Below are 22,595 nucleotides of genomic sequence, written 5' to 3' on the forward strand. Positions count from 1 at the left end.
GGCAAGAGGAACATAGATGACATAGATCTGGGAGTGTATGGAGACCAGAGAGGAGATATGTTTGGTTACTGGATATTGGGCACTTACAATCACAGAATTATAACCCTTAAAGAGGAAACTTAACGTATCATCTGGTCTACCCCTGGCCTTCATGCTGGAGAAATATTTTTGTTCTTATTCTATATATTAGACCACAAAAGCCCAGAGAGGTTAAAATGACATAAATGGAGGTAGGGAGAGAAATGTTTAGGCAGACAAATTGAGGGCATCCTATAGAAGCCTTTGATGGCAGGTTAAACAACTTGTACTAAATTCAGTCAATAATGGGGACTACTGACATCTTTCGCTGGGGTAGTGACGTGATTAGAGCTCTGTGGGGGGCAGTGTTTCCAGACTGTGGGACATGATCCATTAGTGGCTCACAAATCCAATTTTGTGGGTCTCACGATAAAAAAAATACCAGAGTGCAGTATTGCTTTGTGTGTTTTGTATGTGTGTACTGGGTTGTGAGGTAAAATATATATATTTTTTTTAATTAATTTATTTATTATTTTTTTAAATTTTTTTTGGCTGCATTGGGTCTTTCTTGCTGCACACGGGCTTTTCCCTAGTTGCAGTGAGTGGGGGCCACTCTTCATTGTGGTGTATGGGCTTCTCATTGCGGTGGCTTCTCTTGTTGTGGAGCATGGGTTCTAGGCGGGCGGGCTTCAGCAGTTGCGGCACGAGGGCTCAGTAGTTGTGGCTCGCGGGCTCTAGAGCACAGGCTCAGTAGTTGTGGTACACGGACTTAGTTGCTCCACGGCATGTGGAGGGATCCTCCTGGAGCAGGGCTTGAACCCGGGTCCCCTGCATTGGCAGGCAGATTCTTTACCACTGTGCCACCCGGGAAGTCCCTAAAATATATTTCTTATTGTGAGTCATGGCCAAAAAATTTTGAAAGCCCCAGAGTTAGGAAGACTAATCTGATGACAAATCAGAGACTGAATTAGGGGTGCGGAGGGGGAAACTGGAGGCTGTGAGTCTAGTTAGGATGCTCTTGTCATAGCCCAAGGGGGCAGTAAGAAGGACCTGAATGGGAAGGAGAAGCCATGGGAAGGGAGATGAGGGGAGGACGTGAGGTATTCTGTGAGGTGGGAATGTAGGGTCTCAGGATGTTGCATTGTGGGGGGCTCAGGGAGAGGGAAGAACCAGTCAGGGATGACTGAAAGTCATATGCTGGTACCCACAGCCAAGGGGGGAAGTTGGAAGAAGGGGCTGGTTTGAGTCCTAGCACAAAAGACTGATGGAGAGACACACAACCACCGTCAGGTACTGGATCAGTCAGGGTCCCAGCAGTAGTAGGAATCCACTGTCATGGTTCCAATGCAGAGACTGAAGGAAAGGAGGATTTCCAGAGCTATGCGCAGGCTTAAGGGAACCAACCTGGGATGATGAGGTGCCCAGAGATTAACCACAGAAGGAAGCCCAAACCTATAGGGCACCACTCCCAACTTCTCTTCCACTCTCTCATCCTTGAAACAAGTCCCTGACTGCCATTTGGTTTGTCGCTATCATTACTCCTAGTGCTATTATTTCTAGCCTCATCGTCACAACAGGTAAATGTTTATTGAACCCTTACGCTGTGCCAAAGGCTCTACATTTGATTTAATCACATTTATGTCATGAGTTGTTTCTATCAATATTTCAGCTTCACAGATAAAGAAGTAGAAACTCAGGGACATTAAAAAAAAACTTGGCTAAAAGCAAAACCAAAAATAAAAACAAAAAAACTTGGCCAAGACCACACAGTTAATAAGTGGCAGAGCTAGAGTATGAAGCCAGGCAGTCTGATTTCTTGACCACTGTTATTCACTGCAATGCACTCCTAATTATTGAGAAATAGAAGATAGCAAAGGTAGCAAATGACAGAGCAGTTGAGCAGCTTCCCTGGTGGCACAGTGGTTAAGAATCTGTCTGCCAATGCAGGAGACATGGGTTCGAGCCCCGGTCTGGGAAGGTCCCACATGCCGCCGAGCAACTAAGCCTGTGCGCCACAACTACTGATCCTGCGCTCTAGAGCCCGTGCGCCACAACTACTGAGCCTGCGCGTTAGAGCCTGTGAGCCACAACTACTGTGCCCATGTGCTACAGCTACTGAAGCCTGCATGCCTAGAGCCTGTGCTCTGCAACAAGAGAAGCCACTGCAGTGAAAAGCCTGCGGCACCGCAACAAAGAGTAGCCCCCGCTCGCCGCAACTAGAGAAAGCCTGTGCGCAGCAAAGAAGACCCAACACAGCCAAAAATAAAAATAAATTAATAAATTAATTTAAAAAAAAAACCTTAGACTAAGTCACTGGTCATGTGGGACTTACTCTAAATTTGATACAAGTGGGACTAGGCAACTCGTGGTCCCTCTTTCCTAATTCCTTCTTCAAAACTCTAGTGGGACTTGTCAGTTTTTTGTTTTTTTTTGTTTTTTTTTGGCTGCGGAGAGCGGGGACTACTCTTTATTGCAGTGCACGGGCTTCTCATTGTGGTGGCTTCTCTTGTTGCAGAGCACAGTCTCTAGGCGTGCGGGCTTCAGTAGTTGTGGCGCACGGGTTTCGTTGCTCCGCGGCATGTGGGATCTTCCCGGCCCAGGGCTCGAACCCATGTTCCCTGCATTGGCAGGTGGATTCTTAACCACTGCCCCACCAGGGAAGCCCCTGTCAGTTCGGTTTCATCTAGAATATCATCCTTCCACTCACCCACCACCTACAGGGTCAGCTGCTAGAGTCATGATCTCCAGTTTTAGCTGGGAGCAGAACTGGGTTTCCCTAGTTGCCCGACCATGGATTCTGCAACCTCTTTCAGAACTTCCTCCTCGGTTTTTCCTCTGGTTAGGGCCTGCTGGTTGCCCTTTGGCCCTTCTTCTCTGCAATTGCTTGAATCAAGTCCAAGTTGGAAGCCCCGTGATTCCTCTCGGGCGGCAGGCTGGTGCACTGATTGTAGAGTTGCCCCCTTATGCTCCCTCTGCCCTCTTGCACTTCGAAGTCTTGCCTTTTCCCATGATCCAGTTCACATCACTGTGCAGGGTGCCTGAAGTGTGTGTTACCTAACCAAGTGTTACGGCTCGGTCTATCCTAAGTCCAGATTCACACAGTCCAAGCAACTCTGTGAGCCTCATTTTCCAGCAGCTGAGTGGCCTCCGCTGAAATCCCAGGACCTGTCTGTCTGCCTTCCCCCTGTACCTCCAGCTGCCCCCAGCTGCCCACCATCCTGTACATCAGCCCCCTCTGGACCTCTCACGAGGTCCTCTTCTCACATCAGAAGGGCCTGATATCCTGCTCAGCTCACTGATCGGAGAGGCTTGTGCAGGATTAAGCAAGGCTCCCTCAGCTCACGCCAGCAACCCCGTGCTCTCCCCAAGCTGCCTTCTGATGACTCACTGCCCTCACGCCCATGCCTTGCCTCCCCACTTTATTTCAGGAAATGACTTTTGAGAACGGTCTCACTTTTTTTTCCCTTAAAAAACTACAAATAGAATTACCATATGACCCAGCAATCCCACTACAGGGCATATACCCTGAGAAAACCAAAATTCAAAAAGAGTCATGTACCAAAATGTTCATTGCAGCTCTATTTACAATAGCCCGGAGATGGAAACAACCTAAGCACCCATCATCAGATGAATGGATAAAGAAGATGTGGCACATATACACAATGGAATATTACTCAGCCATAAAAAGAAACAAAATTGAGTTATTTGTAGTGAAGTGGATGGACCTGGAGTCTGTCATACAGAGTGAAGTATGTCAGAAAGAAAAAGACAAATACCGTATGCTAACACATATATATGGAATTTAAGGAAAAAAAAATGTCATGAAGAACCTAGGGGTAAGACAGGAATAAAGACGCAGATCTACTGGAGAACGGACTTGAGGATATGGGGAGGGGGAAGGGTGAGTTTTGACAGGGCGAGAGAGAGTCATGGACATATACACACTAACAAACGTAGTAAGGTAGATAGCTAGGGGGAAGCAGCCGCAAGGCACAGGGATATTAGCTCGGTGCTTTGTGACAGCCTGGAGGGGTGGGATGGGGAGAGTGGGAGGGAGGGAGACGCAAGAGGGAAGACATATGGGAACATATGTATATGTATAGCTGATTCACTTTGTTATAAAGCAGAAACTAACACACCATTGTAAAGCAATTATACCCCAATAAAGATGTTTAAAAAAAAAAAAAAGAATAGAAAAATACTTCTCACTTACACGGAATAAGAACAGCAATCCCTAATGCTGTTAATAACACACACACACACACACACACACACACACACACACACACACGTACACACACTCTCCAAAAGGGGCTTTCAAAAACCAGGCTTACATGGAAGGGGACTGGTAGGGTTCTCATGGTGAAAGTGGTAGAATATTAACTACCTTGTTTCCACTGCTCCCACAAATAAAGAAATCACTTCAAGCTGGATAGGAAAAGAACAAGGGCGGTCCAGAAGAATGTAAGCCTGAGATCAACTGCATGTCAAGAAGAGAAAATCCAGCTACTTTAAGGGCCATCAAGTTTCTATGTCCAGAAATATTTTGTCCCAGGATGTGGGTTGCACATTTTTAGTATTATAACTTTTTCAGACAAATCTTATATGAACCCTAATTTTTTTTAATGTTTAAATAATTTTTTTGTATACATTTAAAGTTAAAACTTATTTAACATTCACTTCTTATAAAGTTAATCTATGAGGAAAAATTATTGTCTTGATGAATACCAAATTTGGAACAATTAATATAGGTATGACCATTGCAATCTTACATAAGCTCAGCATTTAATTTACTTCTATACTTGTTTTTTTTTTTTTTTTTTTTGCGGTACGCGGGCCTCTCACTGTTGTGGCCTCTCCCGTTGCGGAGCACAGGCTCCGGACGCGCAGGCCCACAGGCCCAGCCGCTCCGCGGCATGTGGGATCCTCCCGGACCGGGGCACGGACCCGTGTCCCCTGCATCGGCAGGCAGACTCTCAACCACTGCGCCACCAGGGAAGCCCTATACATTATTTTATTTGCAAAGAGTAAACAAATATTTATTAGAAAACAAAACAAAAACAGCTTGCCTTATCACCTATTATTTAAACTGATCCAGAAATTTGAAAAAAGGAGTACTAGAACATTTAAAAATTTCCAGATAATCATAATTAAGACTACTGAATTTCTTGTCCAGGATACAAAAGTCAGACATGAACTACCCAACACTTTTTATAAGCAGTAGAGCCAGATGACAGGTTACGCATTCACTTGTGAAAGATCACTGAGGCCTGACAAGAGCAGGGACCAAATAGGTGCTTCTGAGTCTGGTGTGACTGAGTGCTGCATTTTGGAGAACTTTGTTACAGGAACAGACATAAAAGGTCAGTGCAGACCCATAACCTTCCTAATCAGTGGTACATGACTGACTAGTCTATGGTGGTAGAGTCAGATGGTGATGGGGGAAGGGTGCCAGTGACTTGAAAGGGCATAAGGGGACTCTCTGCAGTGCTGGACATTGTCTATATCTTGATATGTGTGGCGGTTATATGGAGTATATATGTATGAAAATTCATGAGCTGTATACCTAAGAATTGTGCATTTGACTGTAGGTAAATTATACTTCAAAGTCCTATTGGCTGAAAGAAAGAGGGAGAAGAGAGAGAAGCAGGGAGGGCCCAAGAAGCTGTATTCCAGGATTTGCTCATAAACTTGTCAGCAAAAGTTTATGTGCCACATATATGGAATCTAAAAAAATGGTACTGATAAACCTAGTGGCAGGGCAGGAATAAAGACACAGACATAGAGAATGGACTTGAGGACACGGGGTGGGGGGGAAGGGGAAGCTGGGACGAAGTGAGAGAGTAACATTGACATATAATCACTACCAAATGTAAAATAGATAGCTAGTGGGAAGCTGCTGCATAGCACAGGGAGAGCAGCTCGATGCTTTGTGAAGACCTAGAGGGGTGGGATAGGGAGGGTGGGAGAGAGACGCAAGAGGGAGGAGATACGAGTATATATGTATACATATAGCAGATTCACTTTGTTGTACAACAGAAACTAACACAACATTGTAAAGCGATTATACTCCAATAAAGATATTTTTAAAAAGTTTATGTGCCAGTGTTTTCCATTGTTATGATTTGATAGCTAACACAGCTGCATGTTTGTGTTTTTAATTATAGTTTTAAATGTATGTTAAAAAATGAAATCCAGGTATATTTAAAATATAAAATTCAAATCGAATACAGCTAGAAGGTGAAATTCAAATCACTAGTGACCTCTCCATCATTCCCGACAATATGCAAAAACTCATGGAAGATTGAAGATGCTCTGGGTGACCAGAGATGACCAAATGGCTGGAGGTCAAGCCAGCGGAAAAGGCGAGCACAGTGTGCACAGCCCCTTGGAAAGCACATAGGCCTCTGCATGTACCACCTGGGTTCAAGTCCTAACTCTGCTGGTTACCTAAGGTCCTGCATCTAGTACCTTATCAAATACACAGCCACAGTTTCCTCATCTGTAAGATGGGTATAATGCCGTCTGCCTCAGAGTTGTTGCAAAGTTGAGAATATAACTAAAATGTCCAGCACACTTAGCTGGCCCCCAACAAATGTTAGTTCTCATCTCTTCTGCATCCCATAATACAGTAAAATATACTGGGTTTAGAGGGGGTCTGCCTACCTTGAGTAAGGCATGCCTTTGACTTGTTTTCCCAGAGGCAAGAGGGACTTGCATCTCACCATACACAGCCAAACCTGGCACCTCCTTGCTGCCAGCGACACATCTGCAGGACTATACACAGGCCCTGGACAGAAACGTTCAACACAAGTGGAGGTGCTAGTCATCCTACTTTAGAAAGAAAATGACCAGAATGTGAGTGAGCAGACTACCCATTCCAGGCCCTGGCTCCACAGCCACAGGAGCAGAACAGAAATTTGTGAGAGGACAGGAAGAAGTTTCTTCTCTTTCGAGGTTTCTCCTACCTTTTCTTTTCCTCAGCCAAGCTTGGGAAATGGGAGAAAACTAACCAAAGGCAAGAAGGCAGAAAGCGGGAATTCCCTGGTGGTCCCGTGGTTAGGACTTGGCACTTCCATTGCCAAGGGCCTGGGTTCAATTCCTGCTCGGGAAACTAAGATCCCACAAGTTGCATGCCATGGCCAAAAAAAAGAAGGCAGAAAGCATCTCTCGCCCTTTGATCATGAGAGTGAAAACAAACATGTTTCATGTTTCTCATAGCATATTAAATGCCAGGTTCAAGATGTCCTGTTGGGGAGGTGGTGTCCATACCGGAGATGGGTGTGGCCATCACACCAGTGTGTTAGCCTCAGCATCCTCGGCTTGCATGGACTTCTACTATTTGATCGATCGGAAACATTTCCTTGTAAGGATGAACGCTTAGTTTGGTCTCAGGGCCAGGTGTTCCCCTTCACATCATTGCCTGAAAGAAATGGTTTTAAGCTACGAAGAAAACAAATTAGGTCTGTCTCAATTATTCTACATGAACCTTCAGGTTCCAGCAAACCTGCTTCTCAGATGTACCGTATTTTCATCTTCCAGTTTCAGAGATCTGAACCAATTATGCCCTGGAAACAGATCTCAGTTTCAAAGCAGTCCTCTCTGCCTGGTATTCAGGGTACGAAGGGCTACATCCTGCTTTGGTAAACTCTGTCCTGGTAGGAGTTCAAGACCAAGAGTAGTTAAAGCTGGAGCCCAGAGGCTTGTAAGAGATTTACACAGTCGCCCTGAGAGAGGTTGCTTCTCAATCCTTAGCCCTTTTTATTTATTTTTTAAATCTTTTTATAAATTTATTTATTTATTTTTGTGTGAGTTGGGTCTTCATTGCTGTGTGTGGGCTTTCTCTAGTTGCGGAGAGCGGAGGCTACTTTTCGTTGCCGTGTGCAGGCTTCTCATTGTGGTGGCTTCTCTTGTTGTGCGTGGGCTTCAGTAGTTGTGGCTCGCAGGCTCTAGAGCACAAGCTCAGTAGTTGTGGCACATGGGCTTAGTTGCTCCATGGCATGTGGGATCTTCCAGGACCAGGGCTTGAACCCGTGTCCCCTGCATTGGCAGGCGGATTCTTAACCACTGCGCCACCAGGAAAGTCCCTTTAGCCCTTTTTATAAGTAAGACTTCATGCCCTCCCTCTGCTGGAGACTTCAGACCCCAAAAGGTATTTGCCTTGCCAGAGGCCTCTTCTTTCAGGTCAGCCCCGGGCTAACCTAACCTTGTGCAGTCCTGACCGGCTCTGTTAACCTTTTATTTCACTCTCACAGACCTGGTGAATGCCTTTGTGAACTGGCCTTGAAAAAGTTTTACAGACTCCACAGTTTGGATTTTCTCTGCCAGTACTCTGTTTGCTTGTTATGTTGCAAGAATGGGACCCAACAGCCTTCATACCCCACGACTCACCCTTGCTCTAATGAGCTGTGTGTTGCAGGCCTTCCTGGGGCAGCGCCCCCTCTATGGTCGGCCAGGTGCTGTCTAGGCCACCAGAGCCCTGCCTGAGCCGAGACGCGAGTCAGAAACACTCCCCACAGGCAGGCAGAGGGAAAGGGAAGGTGAATTCCAGTGTGTCCCACTCCCCAACACTGCAGCCACTCTTGGCCTTTCCCCGGCACCAGTTAAGGGTTAGGAAGAACTTCCGTAGTGAGATACATTTTTTTTTTTTTTTTTTGCGGTACGCGGGCCTCTCACTGCTGTGGCCTCTCCCGTTGCGGAGCACTGGCTCCGGATGCGCAGGCACAGCGGCCATGGCTCACGGGCCCAGCCGCTCCGCGGCATGTGGGATCCTCCCAGACCGGGGCACTAACCCGCGTCCCCTGCATCGGCAGGCAGACTCTCAACCACTGCGCCACCAGGGAAGCCCCTGAGATGCATTTGGCTATCTCTGACTCTGAGAAAAGGCAGTGGTGATATCCACCTAGGGGTTGTGTGAGAAGAAGCCTGTCTTATTTTCAGCTCATTGGTCTTAGATTTGTGGGGCATCAATTTCCTGGGGAAAAAAACAAAATCAGACTGTTAAGCTTTTGGGGGCAAACCAGAGGAAATCATAGAATTAGCGATTTACAGATTCTCAGAATCTCTGGCCAAAAAAAAAAAAAGAGAGATGACAGAGAAAAAGAAATCACTGTGCTCTAGAGCTGTGCAGAAGGCCAAACACTGGATAATGGCCACAGAAGAGATATTAATGAATTACGTTTAAACATATGCTTCTCTTTGGAAAGGAATTGCTTAGGGAAAGCTTATGCCTTAATTTCTGCTACTGCTAAATGGGAAAACCTTGACTGATTTTACCTTAAATTCCTTTAACCTTAAACTCTTTTACCAGATTTAAAAAATTCAGACCTCCTTGCAAAAATGCAAACACATTTCTGTCTCTAGATGGGCTGTAACAAAAGCAGAAGACTTAAACAATAGTCAGTTTTATAAAAAGAGATGAAATCTGACCACAGTTCACACATTTCCCAATGATTTTCTGTTTGCTGCATCGTATCTATGAGTCATCTGACACAAAACAGCTGTAAGGCCTCTCTGCTATAAGGACATGATGGTATAAGTTCCATGCTCTACCAGGAACTGCACCCCAGTTTGTGGTCTAGTCGATGACAAAATTTACATAACACGAGTTCCAGCCCACTAAGCCTACCCCACAGGGTGGCTACCCCTCCCCTCCTGCAGTCCCTGGAATGGCCATACTTTGGACTGGCTCCCGCCCCAGCAGGAAACACAGGCCTCTTGGCTGCTAGTGCCAGAGTGTTGCCTGGTTCCTGACCACACCCGTAGATTTGTTTGCTTTCTTTCATTTTGGGGAGGATCTTTTTATTTTTTTAATTTATTTTTAAAATTTCATTGAAATATAGTGTTGATTTACAATGTTGTGTTAATTTCTTCTGTACAGCAGAGTGACTCAGTTATACATATATATATTCTTTTTCATATTCTTTTCCATTATGGTTTATCACAGGATATGGAATCTAGTTCCCTGTGCTATACAGTAGGACCTTGTTGTTTATCCATCTTATATATAACAGTTTGCATCTGCTAATCCCAGACTCCCAACCCTTCCCTTCCCCTCCCCCACCCCTTGGCAACCACAAGTCTGTTCTCTGTGTCTGTGAGTCTGTTTCTGTTTTATAGATATGTTCATTTGTGTTGTATTTTAGATTCCACATATACGTGATATCATATGGTATTTATCTTTCTCTGTCTGACTTACTTTGCTTAGTATGATAATCTCTAGGTCCATCCATGTTGCTGCAAATGACATTATTTCATTCTTTTTAATGGCTGCGTAATATTCCACTGTATGTATGTATGTATGTATGTATGTATGTATATATATATATATATATATCACATCTTCTTTATCCATTCATCTGTCAGTGGACATTTAGTTTGTTGCCATGTCTTGGCTATTGTAAATAGTGCTGCTATGAACACAGTGGCACATGCATCTTTTCAAATTATATTTTGTCTGTCTATATGCCCAGGAGTGGGATTGCTGGATCATATGGCAACTCTATTTTTTAGTTTTTTGAGGAACCTCCATACTGTTCTCCGTAGTGGCTGCACCAATTTACATTCCCACCAACAGTGTAAGAAGGTTCCCTTTTCTCTACACCCTCTCCAACATTGATTATTTGTAGACTTTTTAATGATGGCCAGTTTGACCTGTGTGAGGTAGTCACTACCTCATTGTAGTTTTGATTTGCATTTCTCTAGTAATTAGCGATGATGAGCATCTTTTCATGTGCCTATTTACCATCTGTATGTTTTCTTTAGAGAAATGTCTATTTAGGTCTTCTGCTCATTCTTTGATTGGGTCGTTTTTTTTGTTTTGTTATTGAATTTATGAGCTGTTTGTATATTTTGGAAATTAGGCCCTTATTTGTCACATCATTTGCAAATATTTTCTCTCATTCCATAGGTTGTCTTTTCATTTTGTTTATGCTTTCCTTTGCTGTGTAAAAGATTATAAACTTAAAGAGGTCCCATTTGTTTATTTTTTGCTTTTATTTCTATTGCCTTGGGAGACTCACCTAAGAAAACATTGGTATGATTTATGTCAGGGAATGTTTTGCCTATGTTCTCTTCTAGGTGTTTTATGGCGTCTTGTCTTATATTTAAGTCTTTAAGCCACTTTGAGTTTATTTTTGCGTATGCTGTGTGTGTTCTAACTTCATTGATTTACATGTGGCTGTCCAAGTTTCCCAGCACCACTTGCTAAAGAGGAATTTTTGTTTTGATACAATTTCAATTTTACAGAAAAATTACAAGAACAGTTCAAGGAGCTCCTACAATCTTTGATCCATTTATTTGCATTCTTGCCTTATTTGCACTTGGGTGCACACACTCTCTCTCTCTCTCCTCCCACCCCTTCCTCCCCTCCCTCCCTTTTAAAAATGAGTTGGAGATGTGGTGCCCCTTTACTGCTAAATACTGCAGTGTGCATTTTCCAGGAAGACATTCTCTTACCACAGTTCAGTTAACACAATCAGGGAATTAAGCATTAATCCAATACTACTATCTATTTCATCAATTGTTCCCAAAATGTCCTTACTTTTTTTTTTTTCCTCTCCAAGTCCAGGACCAAATCCAAGATCACACACAACATTTAGTTGTCAGATCTATTTATTTTCCTTTATTCTGGAACATTCCTTCAGCTTTTCTTTATGTTTCTTGACCCTAACATTTTAAAAGAGTACAGGCCAGTTCTTTTGTAGAATGTCTTTCAATGTGAGTTTGTTTCATGTTTCCATGATTAGATTCAGGTTATGCATTTTTGGCAGGAATATCACAGAATTGTTGGTGTGTCCTTCTCCAAGTATCCCAATCCAAGGCACATGGTATTGGATATTGGTTTATATCAATATAGCGTTGTTAGGTTTGATTACTTGATTAAGTGCTTTCTGCCTTAATAATAACTGTGAAGTTATTATCTTTTCCTTTGTAGTCAATAAGTAATTGGGGGGCATACTTTGCAACTCTGTAATTGTACTTTTTTTTTTTTGAGACTCATTCTTTTTTTTTTTTAATTTTTTTGGCTGTGTTGGGTCTTCATTGCTGCGCACGGGCTTTCTCTAGTTGCAGTGAGCGGGGGCTACTCTTCGTTGCGGTGCACGGGCTTCTCATTGAGGTGGCTTCTCTTGTTGCGGAGCACCGGCTCTAGGCGCGTGGGCTTCAGTAGTTGTGGCGCATGGGCTTAGTTGCTCCACGGCATGTGGGATCTTCCCAGACCAGGGATTGAACCTGTGTTCCCTGCATGGACAGGTGGATTCTTAACCACTGTGCCACGAGGGAAGTCCAGTAATTATCTAATTTTCTGTCAAACTTTTCCCTATCAGTTTTCTACCTGTTATTTTGGTGTTCTACCAAATAGTGAAGTAGTGAAGAGGTTTCTCTTTACCTCCATTTATTTATTTATATCAATATGGATTCTTCTTTTATTTAGTGGGGTATAATCCATTACAGATATTATTTATTTTGATGCGAGATTGTCCCAGATTGGGCCGGGGGGGGGCCCATCAAGCTAGCTTCTGAGTCCTTTCAACATGACTCTTTGAGTATTTCTTTACTTTTTGGCTCAACAAGATGTTCCAGGCTCATCCTGTACTTTTCCTGCCCCCAACCCTGGAACAAGCCATTTCTCAAGGATCCCTGGTTCCTTCAGTGGGGAACCAGGGATTTAGAAACCAAGGTCTGGGGGTTAAATATGCTCATTCCCACTGTGTCATTGCTTCTAGTCCCTTTTAGCAGACAGAATTAGATTATATTACCTACATAAACACACAGAAATAGATTATTTTCTATCTATAAATAGATTATTATTTCTAATAATGTATTAGAAATATATTGGAGGCATATATAGAGATATATTAGTCATATACAGTTATATGGATAAGTCCAATTCCAATGCAAAAAACACCTTTTCTGTATCTGTAATTTCTCTCCCCAACAATTGGAAATCAGACTCCCACTTACCTCGTGCCCAAGAATATACAGCTTGTAGTTTCAGAATTGCTAATTCCTAGTACTACTAAAAGTAAACCTTGCGGCTGCTTCCCCCTAGCTATCTACCTTACTACGTTTGTTAGTGTGTATATTAGCTCGGGGCTTTGGGACAGCCTGGAGGGGTCGGATGGGGAGAGTGGGAGGGAGGGAGACGCAAGAGGGAAGACACATGGGAGCATATGTATATGTATAGCTGATTCACTTTGTTATAAAGCAGAAACTAACACACCATTGTAAAGCAATTATACCCCAATAAAGATGTTAAAAAAAAAAAAAAAAAAAGAATACAAAAAAATAAATAAATAAATAAAAGTAAACCTAACCAAGGTTCGGTTTGTTTACTGTTTTTTTAGGTAAAATTTACATACATTGAAATGCACAAATCCTAAGTATACAGTTCAACGGCTTTTGACAAATAGCTGTACCCACATAACCCACACTTCTTTCAAGATAGGGGACATTCATCTCTGTATCTTCTCAGAAAGTCCCATCGTGTTTCTTCCCAGTCAGTCCCCCCCACCCACCTGAGGCAACCACTGTTCCAGTATTTTGCTTAGTCTGAAGACATCAATTAGCTGCCCTGGTTTTGAACCCCCATCTTCATCTTGTGCTCTACTCTGGGCTCTCCCGCTCCAAGGCTCATGCCACCTCAGTGCCTGGACTTAGATTTTGTTGTGCTGCTCTTCCTTGGCAATCCCAGATTTGATTTCCAGTTCCTCTTCCAGTCTTTTGCAATCTCTGGTGCCAATGAGTCTGCTCCTCCTACAGGCTAGTTGCTGATTCGGTTCCTGCACTAGTCTACACTCCTCATTCCTAATGGACTTTTGACGCAGCTCCAAAGAATACCTGGCCTGGAATATACTTCCAGAATAACACAATTTACTAATGATAGTTACATTAAAAGGCACAGCACCTCAACACTTGGTCATGTCTCCCTGTCTGGTCCTGCTTGATGGCTAGATTCTGAGCCACACCTACTTCTCCATTCCTAAATCTTGCTTCCTTACTCCAGTTGGGCGACAGTCAAAGTTCTCCCTTCCCAGTGACAGCTGGAGCCCTGTGAGCATGACTGTGATAGACAGAAACCATGTATCTTGTGCGTGGTTAGTCAATGTGAAACCACTCAGCCCACCACCAAGACATGGCAAGTGGCCAGAGTTGGGGGCACAGGCAGAGAAAGTGGGTGGACCCTGTGCACCCTGTAAATGCTTAATGAATAACTCCCTTTAAGTAGCACTCAGCCTAGCCAGAGCTATAGGGTGTAGGGTAGAAACTAAGGTGAGGCCTCAGAACCAGAAAGTCACACTCGTGTTAATATTTAGAAAGAGTGGTGTTATAATAGCTTATTTTCCAGGCTCCCTAATGAAAAGACTTAGTGTGATTTAATCATGAGGGTTTCTGAAAAGGCTGTTTGACATGAAGGCACTTAGCTCCGCTCTTCATGTTGGCCCTTGATTATCTTAGCAGTTTAACAAGCAGTTGCTTGTTTTGTCTCTTGTGTGCTTGGATTTCCCCAAGCAAGGTTAGAAGCTCCTTGAGGGAGGTAACAGTGTTGTTTTCCTCCTGTCTCAGCACCAGCTCCCTGTCTGGTGACAAGACATGTTCAGTAGATACTTCTGAATTAAATGGAGTCTTCTGGGACTTCCCTGGTGGCGCAGTTGTTAAGAATCCGCCTGCCAAGGCAGGGGACACAGGTTCGAGCCCTGGTCCAGGAAGATCCCACACACCACGGAGCAACTAAGCCTGTGAGCCACGACTACTGAGCCTGCGCTCTAGAGCCCATGAGCCACAACTATTGAGCCCACGTGCCACAACTACCGAAGCCCACGCGCCTAGAGCCCGTGCTCTGCAACGAGAGAAGCCACGGCGATGCGAAGCCCGCGCACTGCAACGAAGAGTAGCCCCCGCTCACCACAACTAGAGAAAGCCTGTGCATAGCAGCAATGAAGACCAAATGCAGCCAGAAATAAAAATAAATACATAATAAATAAATAAAATAAATGGAGTTTTCTTAGTCACTTTAACGAGGTCTTCCTTCCACTGTATCCCAGTTCCCAGTGCAGTACCAAGCCCAGAGTAGGCATTCAAATTGGCTGAGTAAATCATGAGCTAATTCCATTAAAGTGTTGCTGAATCAAAGTGTCATTCCTTTTAGGAGTCCTCATTTTCAAAGAGGACAGCTATGAAGGGGCAATTCTTAATAACCCAAGTGGAATTAATCTCATAGTGGAATTACAGGCAACAGGGAGCCTGGATGCCATAAAGGGGTCATTATATTCTGCTGATGGTTCCCTTTTGCTGTCTACCTTTCCTGAGTTTTCTCTCTCCTATTCAATTTTCATTTGTTTCCTTTGGCCCAACAGCAAATTTGATGTCACAGCTTCTTCTAAAGAGCCCTGTAGAAACCAGAATCTCCTAGTGGCAAATCTTCTAAAGCTTTCTGCTTTTATCCCTGCTAGCAAGACTGTGGAGGTTGACACCAGCAGGCAGGCAGCCAGGGGCTCTGTAGGGCTGCATCCCCGCCTCGACAGATGACATACATTACAGGATTTGGTTCCAACTCTTTAGCTCAGGTGCCTAGCTGTGGAGGATCTGCCCCTGCCACGCCTCGCACCCCGTTCTGACCTCATGCATCTTACTGAGATTATCTGAACTATCTACTTCCTAATGAGTCTGCCGGCCCGCTGGCTGTGATAAAGTGTAAAGCTATTTGGCCCTAATCTCAAATGTATGATTAGCCTCCTACTGGGGGGGGCCACCACCCAACCCACTAGTCATTATATTTGGAGACAAGGCCAGGGAAACATAGGCCATTCAGTACCCCATGTAGAACTCCATCCAGTTGAGCTGGACTGGGCCACAACTGAAGTGGGCGGTCTCACTTTGATCTAAAGCCAATGGTTCTCTGTCACCCTTGGCTTCAATTAGAGTCATCTGGGGAAACATAAAAAAATTCTGATGTCTAGGCCCCGCTTCCTGAGCTTCTGATTTAATTAGACTGGGGTGAGGCCTGAACATGTTTATTCTTTCTTATGAAATGAGCTTTTATATAAGTACAAAAGTACTTTTGTATAAAAGAAGCACTACAAGGCCATCACTAGTACGTTTGAACTTATTATTACAAATTTTCTTTATAATTTTAATTTTTGTACAATGTTGCATGGAGCACACTTTTTTTTTTAAAAAAATAATCCAGTGTATTTATTTATTTATTTATGTCGTGTCTTTGTTGCAGCACGCGGGATCTTAGTTGTGGCATTCAGGATCTTTCATTTCAGCGCACGAGCTTCTCTCTAGTTTTGGCGTGCGGGCTTTCTCTTCTCTAGTTGTGGCACGCAGGTTCCAGAGCGCGCGGGCTCTGTAGTTTGCAGCACACGGGCTCTAGTTGAGGCGCGCAAGCTCAGTAGTTGTGGCGCGCACGCTTAGTTACCCCGCGGCATGTGGGATCTTAGTTCCCCGACCACGGATCGAACCCATATCCTCTGCGTTGGAAGCCAAATTCTTTACCACTGGACCGCCAGGAAAGTCCCAAGCACACATATTTAACCAGTCACCTGCTGTTTGTTGAACATTTAGTTTGTTTCCAATTTTTAGCTATAATAAAAGGAAACAATGAGAGCAATCTTCACATAAGTTTTCCTATTTGAGGCATTATGTATTTCATTAGGAGAAATTTCCAGAAGTTTTATTACTGGATAAAATAGTATGCAAATATTTTATTTTATTTATTTATTTTTTGGCTGCACTGGGTCTTTGTTGTTGTGCACGGGCTTTCTCTAGTTGCGGGGACCGGGGGCTACTCTTTCTCACTGCAGTGGCTTCTCTTGTTGTGGAGCATGGGCTCTAGGTGCGCAGGCTTCAGTAGTTGCGGCACACAGGTTCAGTAGTTGCAGCCTGAGGGCTCTATGGCACACAGGCTTCAGTAGTTGTGGAGCACGGGCTTAGTTGCACTCCGCGGCATGTCTGATCTTCCCGGACCAGGGCTCGAACCCGTGTCCCCTGCATTGGCAGGTGGATTCTTAATCACTGCGCTACCAGGAAAGTCCCTGAAAATATTTTAGACTCTTGATATTGTCCAGTTGCTTTTCGAAAGGCTTTAAACCAATTTACACTCATTCCAGAATGGGTGAAAATTTCCATTTTACCCAGCATCGGTCATTTGCTAACATAACAAAGCATTTATTCTATATTTCACTGTGTATGTCTATATTTGAGGCTTATATTTTTTAAAAAACCTCCCCAAGAGAACAACAGTAGGCTTGACTAAAGGTTGGCCAAGTGCTGGGGGCCCTTTTCCTCAGCCCCTGGAGATCTTGTCCGGTGGTGGCAAAGGCCCAGGAAAAGAACCCCAAGGAAATGTGCACCAAGGAGAAAAGGAGGTTTCCTCTGAAGGCCTCAGGCCAAATGGGCCCCAGCCATCCTCCCTGAGCCTTTCTAGGGAGGGGCTCTTCTCCTCCAGCTGCCTTGGGTTGGAAGTGACCCAAAGAGAACCAAGAGCACATGATCCCAAAGAGGGAAAACAGGAGAAAAATCTGTTATGCGTAACCAGGAGCTTGGAGCATCTCCCAGAATTCTGGGTGAATCTGCTTCCCAGCCCTTTGTCCTGACCCACAGAAGCCTCTGGCTGTGCTGACCACCCCCATCAGATGTGCCTCCTCCATACCCCATTCCCATGGCCTTGGTTTTTTAGATTGCTTTTAAAATTACTATAGAGCTACTGGTACAGCATAAACAAATACTACAGAAACAAAAAATGGCAAATTTGGAAAGATTCCCCCTCACCTCCTACTTCCATTCCCTTCCCCAGAGGTAACCTGATAAGTGTGTATCCTTCTAGATCATTTAACAGTGCTAGCGTGCGTGAGATTGTATGTGTATGCATACAGGATTTTTAAAATATATAAATGGAATCATGCTATATGCAGTTATCGCCAACTTGCCTTTACCATTTAACTTTAAAGTGTAGACCACTTTCTGTGTTAGTTAGTATAGAGCTGCCTGATTCTTTTTCATGGCTGCATGATAATCCATTGTATATAATGATATCATATAATGTAACACATTTTGTTGTTGGGTGCTTCACATTTTTCTCTTTGACGACAGTGCTGCAGTGAACTCATTTGTGTGCGTGTTGTTGTGCCATCTACCTGACTTTGAGTGTTGCCACTGCCAGAAAACTCCTGGCATTGGGCTTCAACTATGCATACCCTAGGGTGTCTCCGCTACGGCCAGTACTCATTTAAAGCTTTGGAGGAGCTCGAGCAGGCTCAGTCCTGACCTCTGCTCTCGTCCTATTTTTCTGCTGTTGTGGTCGAGAATACCTTATGGCCCAGCTTCCAGAGTTCTGACAACACCACCACATCATGCAAAGGTGCAAAAAGTATGGCTAGTGTCCCTCTGACCATTGGGAGGGAAGAAGAGAAGGCCAGCTTTTCCAAATGCAATCCAGTTGGAGAAAGTCTGAAAGTGGCTGCCTATCAAAGTGGTTTTCAAGATCCTCACTCTTTTGCCCCTGGGAACTGACATAGGAGATACAAGGAGCTGAAGTGGTGTTAGAAGCTCTCCAAAGCAGCAGAGGGAGCCAGGGAGTATGGTGTGTGTGTGGCCCTAGACTAAACGTTCTTGGCCCATGGATGGAGATAGCCAGTCCTGATCTAACATGTTGTTGTACTTTTGTCCTTTAAGATGTTCAAGGCCCCTGGTCCTGTAAGAAGCAGTAAGGGCTAATGAGAAGCAGGCTGTACTCTGGGAAACAGGAAATCTGGTTCCATTTATGACTTCATCGGGCCCTACCATGGAATTTTGAACAGCTTCAGTTTGCTGCCCTGTGCTTTGGGTCTCTTGTCTAGAGGTGCCATCTGCGTCTTTAGGGTGCTGGGGTTAGAGTTCTTGTTTTTCCTGCAAGATAGTGCTAGTGTCATTGGCTGTTAAAAATGGGACAGGCCGGGGAGCTTTGCCATTTGGGGGAGATGTTTGCTGTGTTTGGCTTATCCTGCTTGCGTGTTTCCTTCTTTTTTACTTTCTGGACACACAGAATGAGCATATGTTTGTAGCAGTGGAGGCAGGGGCTGAACTTCCCATGTGGCAGCCTCCTGAAATGTATTCTTGCACGCACAACTGCAAAGGCAGATGTTGACCTGCTCTCTCAACCCTTTGGGAACTCTCTGGGGAATGGTGGTGTGGTCACTGTCAGAGCAGAGCAACAAACAAGTCTGCTTTAATCAGGGATGAGCTACCTTTGAGCAGTACTAAAGTTGCTCATGCAAAAGTAATTTGTTTAGACAAATCAGGATTTTAAAGCTTTTCATTGAAGTGTAACTTACATGCAGAAAAGTGCATGAATTATAAACATACAGCTTAGTGAATCTGTGCAAAGTGAACACATCTATGTCACCCACATAACTCCTACCTAGGTCAAGGAGTAGAACATTATTGGCAGCCCAGTAGACCCCTGTATCCCCCCCCCCATTTACTAGTCCTTTGAAGTATAACCACTAACCTTTCAACACTTTATATTAATTTTGACTGTTTTGAACTTTATATATATTTGTGAAATTTATTCACATTTTGCATAGATTCTGTTCATTATTCTCATTACCACATGGAATTCATGATAGAAGTATACCACAGTCAACTTATCCATTCTATGTTGGCGGGATTTGGGGTTGGTTTTCATTTGGGGCTATTGCACGTTATGTTGCTATGAATAGTTTTGCACATACCTTTTGGTGCCTGTGGGCACCCACTTCTGCTGTATACATTCCTACAGGTGGAATTGCTGAGTCACAGGGTTTGCATACATTCAGCTTTTTTTTTTTTGCGGTACACGAGCGGAGCACAGGCTCCGGACGCGCAGGCTCAGCGGCCATGGCTCACGGGCCCAGCCGCTCCGCAGCATGTGGGATCTTCCCAGACTGGGGCACGAACCTGTGTCCCCTGCATCGGCAGGTGGACTCTCAACCGCTGCGCCACCAGGGAAGCCCTACATTCAGCTTTTAACAGACTTTGGAAACAGCAGTGGCGAGAGTTAGGAATGTAGTGGGTTTTTTTTTTTTAATAAATTTATTTATTTTTGGCTGCATTGGGTCTTCGTTGCTGCATGTGGGCTTTCTCTAGTTGTGGCGAGCGGGGGCTACTCTTTGCTGCGGTACGCGAGCTTCTCTTTGCGGTGGCTTCTCTTGTTGCGGAGCAGGGGCTCTAGGTGTGTGGGTTTCAGTAGTTGTGGCACATGAGCTTCAGTAGTTGTGGCGCACGGGCTTAGTTTCTCCACGGCATGTGGGATCTTCCCGGACCAGGGCTTGAACCTGTGTCCCCTGCATTGGCAGGTGGATTCTTAACCACTGCGCCACCAGGGAAGCCCAGGAATGTAGTATTGATAGGGGACAGAGCACAGGGCTAAGATCAGGCCCCAGACCTCTGGTCACCTCCCAGGCTTGGATTACGGGGGAGCCAGAGTAAACCACTCACCCTCTGTGTTTCCTCAACTGTAAACTGGAAATAATCAGTACCTGCTCTATTCCTTGCTGTGGGTAGGAAAGCCCTCTGCAAAGTCTCAAGCTGCATGAATGGAAGCTGTCATTAACATGGAAGCAGGGGAGGGAGACTTTTAATCATTAATGAGAACTAAAGAACAACTATACTGATGTGAATTTCCGTTTCCAATGAAGAATCCAGAGATTAGATTAACTGCTCTGCTAGACAGAGTGGTATTGCCAGAGGGGCCTGTAACATTATTCTCTCAAACCCAGACACAGAGTAACCTCCCAAGCCTGTCCTCCTCTGTATGTTACCAGAAGATTCCTAACCTGCCTGGAGCCCCAGGGGTCCTCCCAGTTTTTCCTCTCAGTCCCCAAATGCCCAACTTCTTTGTTTCCTCTGCATCACCCTGAGTTGTCCTGATCTGGAAAATCTGTTTGTTTGGTTTGACTCTGCCCAGCTGGACCAGTTTTAAGGCACCAGGAAAGCCAAAGGACACGAGCATTCCACACCCTCTTGCATTGTTGAATGTCAGGTTTGAGTAATGTCAGGGAGGTGCTTTGGTCTCACAATGACGCTAAAAGTTCACAGCCATTTATTCTCCCAAAGGTTGTACTATGCTAACTCAGGGGCTGTAAAAATTAATAATTAAGTGAAAGTCGTGTCAAAACCTCTTCCACCCTATTGGTTCCCAAGCAGATAGTCACACAAGTAGATGGCAGTGCCCTCTTCTGGCCAAGGCCACACTTGCATGGCTGTGGCTAGGGTGAGGGGCTTGTGACACGGGGCTGGTTGTTCATTTGGGAGCAGGCTCATCTTGGGGTTAGTCCTGGATAAATCACATTTGGGGATCTACCCTTCCTTTCCTCTTCAAAGACGAAAGATCACAACTATGATGGTTAGTTTTATGTGTGGTTAACATTTAAATCAGTCCTTTTTTTACTCTCCGAATGTGGCTTATCCTTAAGAGCAAAAACTGAAGTTTCCCAAATAATTTCTCCTTCAAGGCCTCAACATAGGAACTCTGTGTTTCCAGCCTGCAGATTTTGAATTCAATACTACAACATCAACTCTTCCCTGAATTTCCAGGCTGCCAGCCTGCTCTACGAATTCCAGACTTGTCAGTCCTCACAATCATGTGAGCCAATTCCTTAAGATAAAACTGTGTGTGTGTGTGTGTGTGTGTGTGTGTGTGTGTGTGTGTGTACAGTTGACCCTTCCACAGTGGGCAGTTTAATCCAGTATATAGTCAGCCCTCGTATCCATAGTTCCTCCACATCCACGGATTCAACCAACCACAGACCGTGTAGTACTGTAGTATTTACTATTGAAAAATATCAGGTAAAAGTGACCCACGCAGTTCAAACCTGCATTGTTCAAGCGTTTCAACTGTATGTATGTGTGTGTGTGTATATTATATATATGTGTGTGTGTGTGTGTATATATATATATCTCCTGTTGGTTCTGTTTCCATGGAGAACCCTGACTGATGCAAAACCTAGTCCGAATTCCATTTTATATCAGTGACATCTCATTTGAATATATTGAATGTAAAGAGACACGAAGTATATAGCAGGTGACTTTCTGAGTTCAGGTTTAAGTTCCAGTCCCATTTCACGTGCTAGCTTCATGAACTAGCTACTCAATTATATTTAGCCTTGGTTTCTTCATTTGTATAAAAGAGAGAATAGTAATATTTACTGAATAGGCTATTATGAAGATTAAATAAGACAAAATGTGCGTAGAATAGTGTCTGGCTCAGAGTAAGTACTCAGTAAATGTTAGTTATTATTATTAAGATTATTGAGGGGAGTTGTCAAAGAAGGGGATTTACTGAGTGAGGGGTACATGGCGGGGTCCCATCTCCCCCCTTGTCTTCCCAAACTCTCATGTACAGGCAGTCTCTGCTTTTCACTACCTGTTCCTGGGGGATATTATAAAGCAATTTCTTATAGAGTGCCCTGTTTCTTCCCATCAGAACCCAATCAAGCTTAAAAGTTGGATTCCAATTTAATGGACTAAGCCATTATTATGTCATAAAAGCAAAGTACAATAAATCTTGGTAATTATTTAAAACAGCAAAATTATTCTTTTAAGTCTTAATATGG

This window comes from Phocoena phocoena, chromosome 2 (genome assembly GCF_963924675.1).
Source record: "Phocoena phocoena chromosome 2, mPhoPho1.1, whole genome shotgun sequence".
NCBI lineage: Eukaryota > Metazoa > Chordata > Mammalia > Artiodactyla > Phocoenidae > Phocoena > Phocoena phocoena.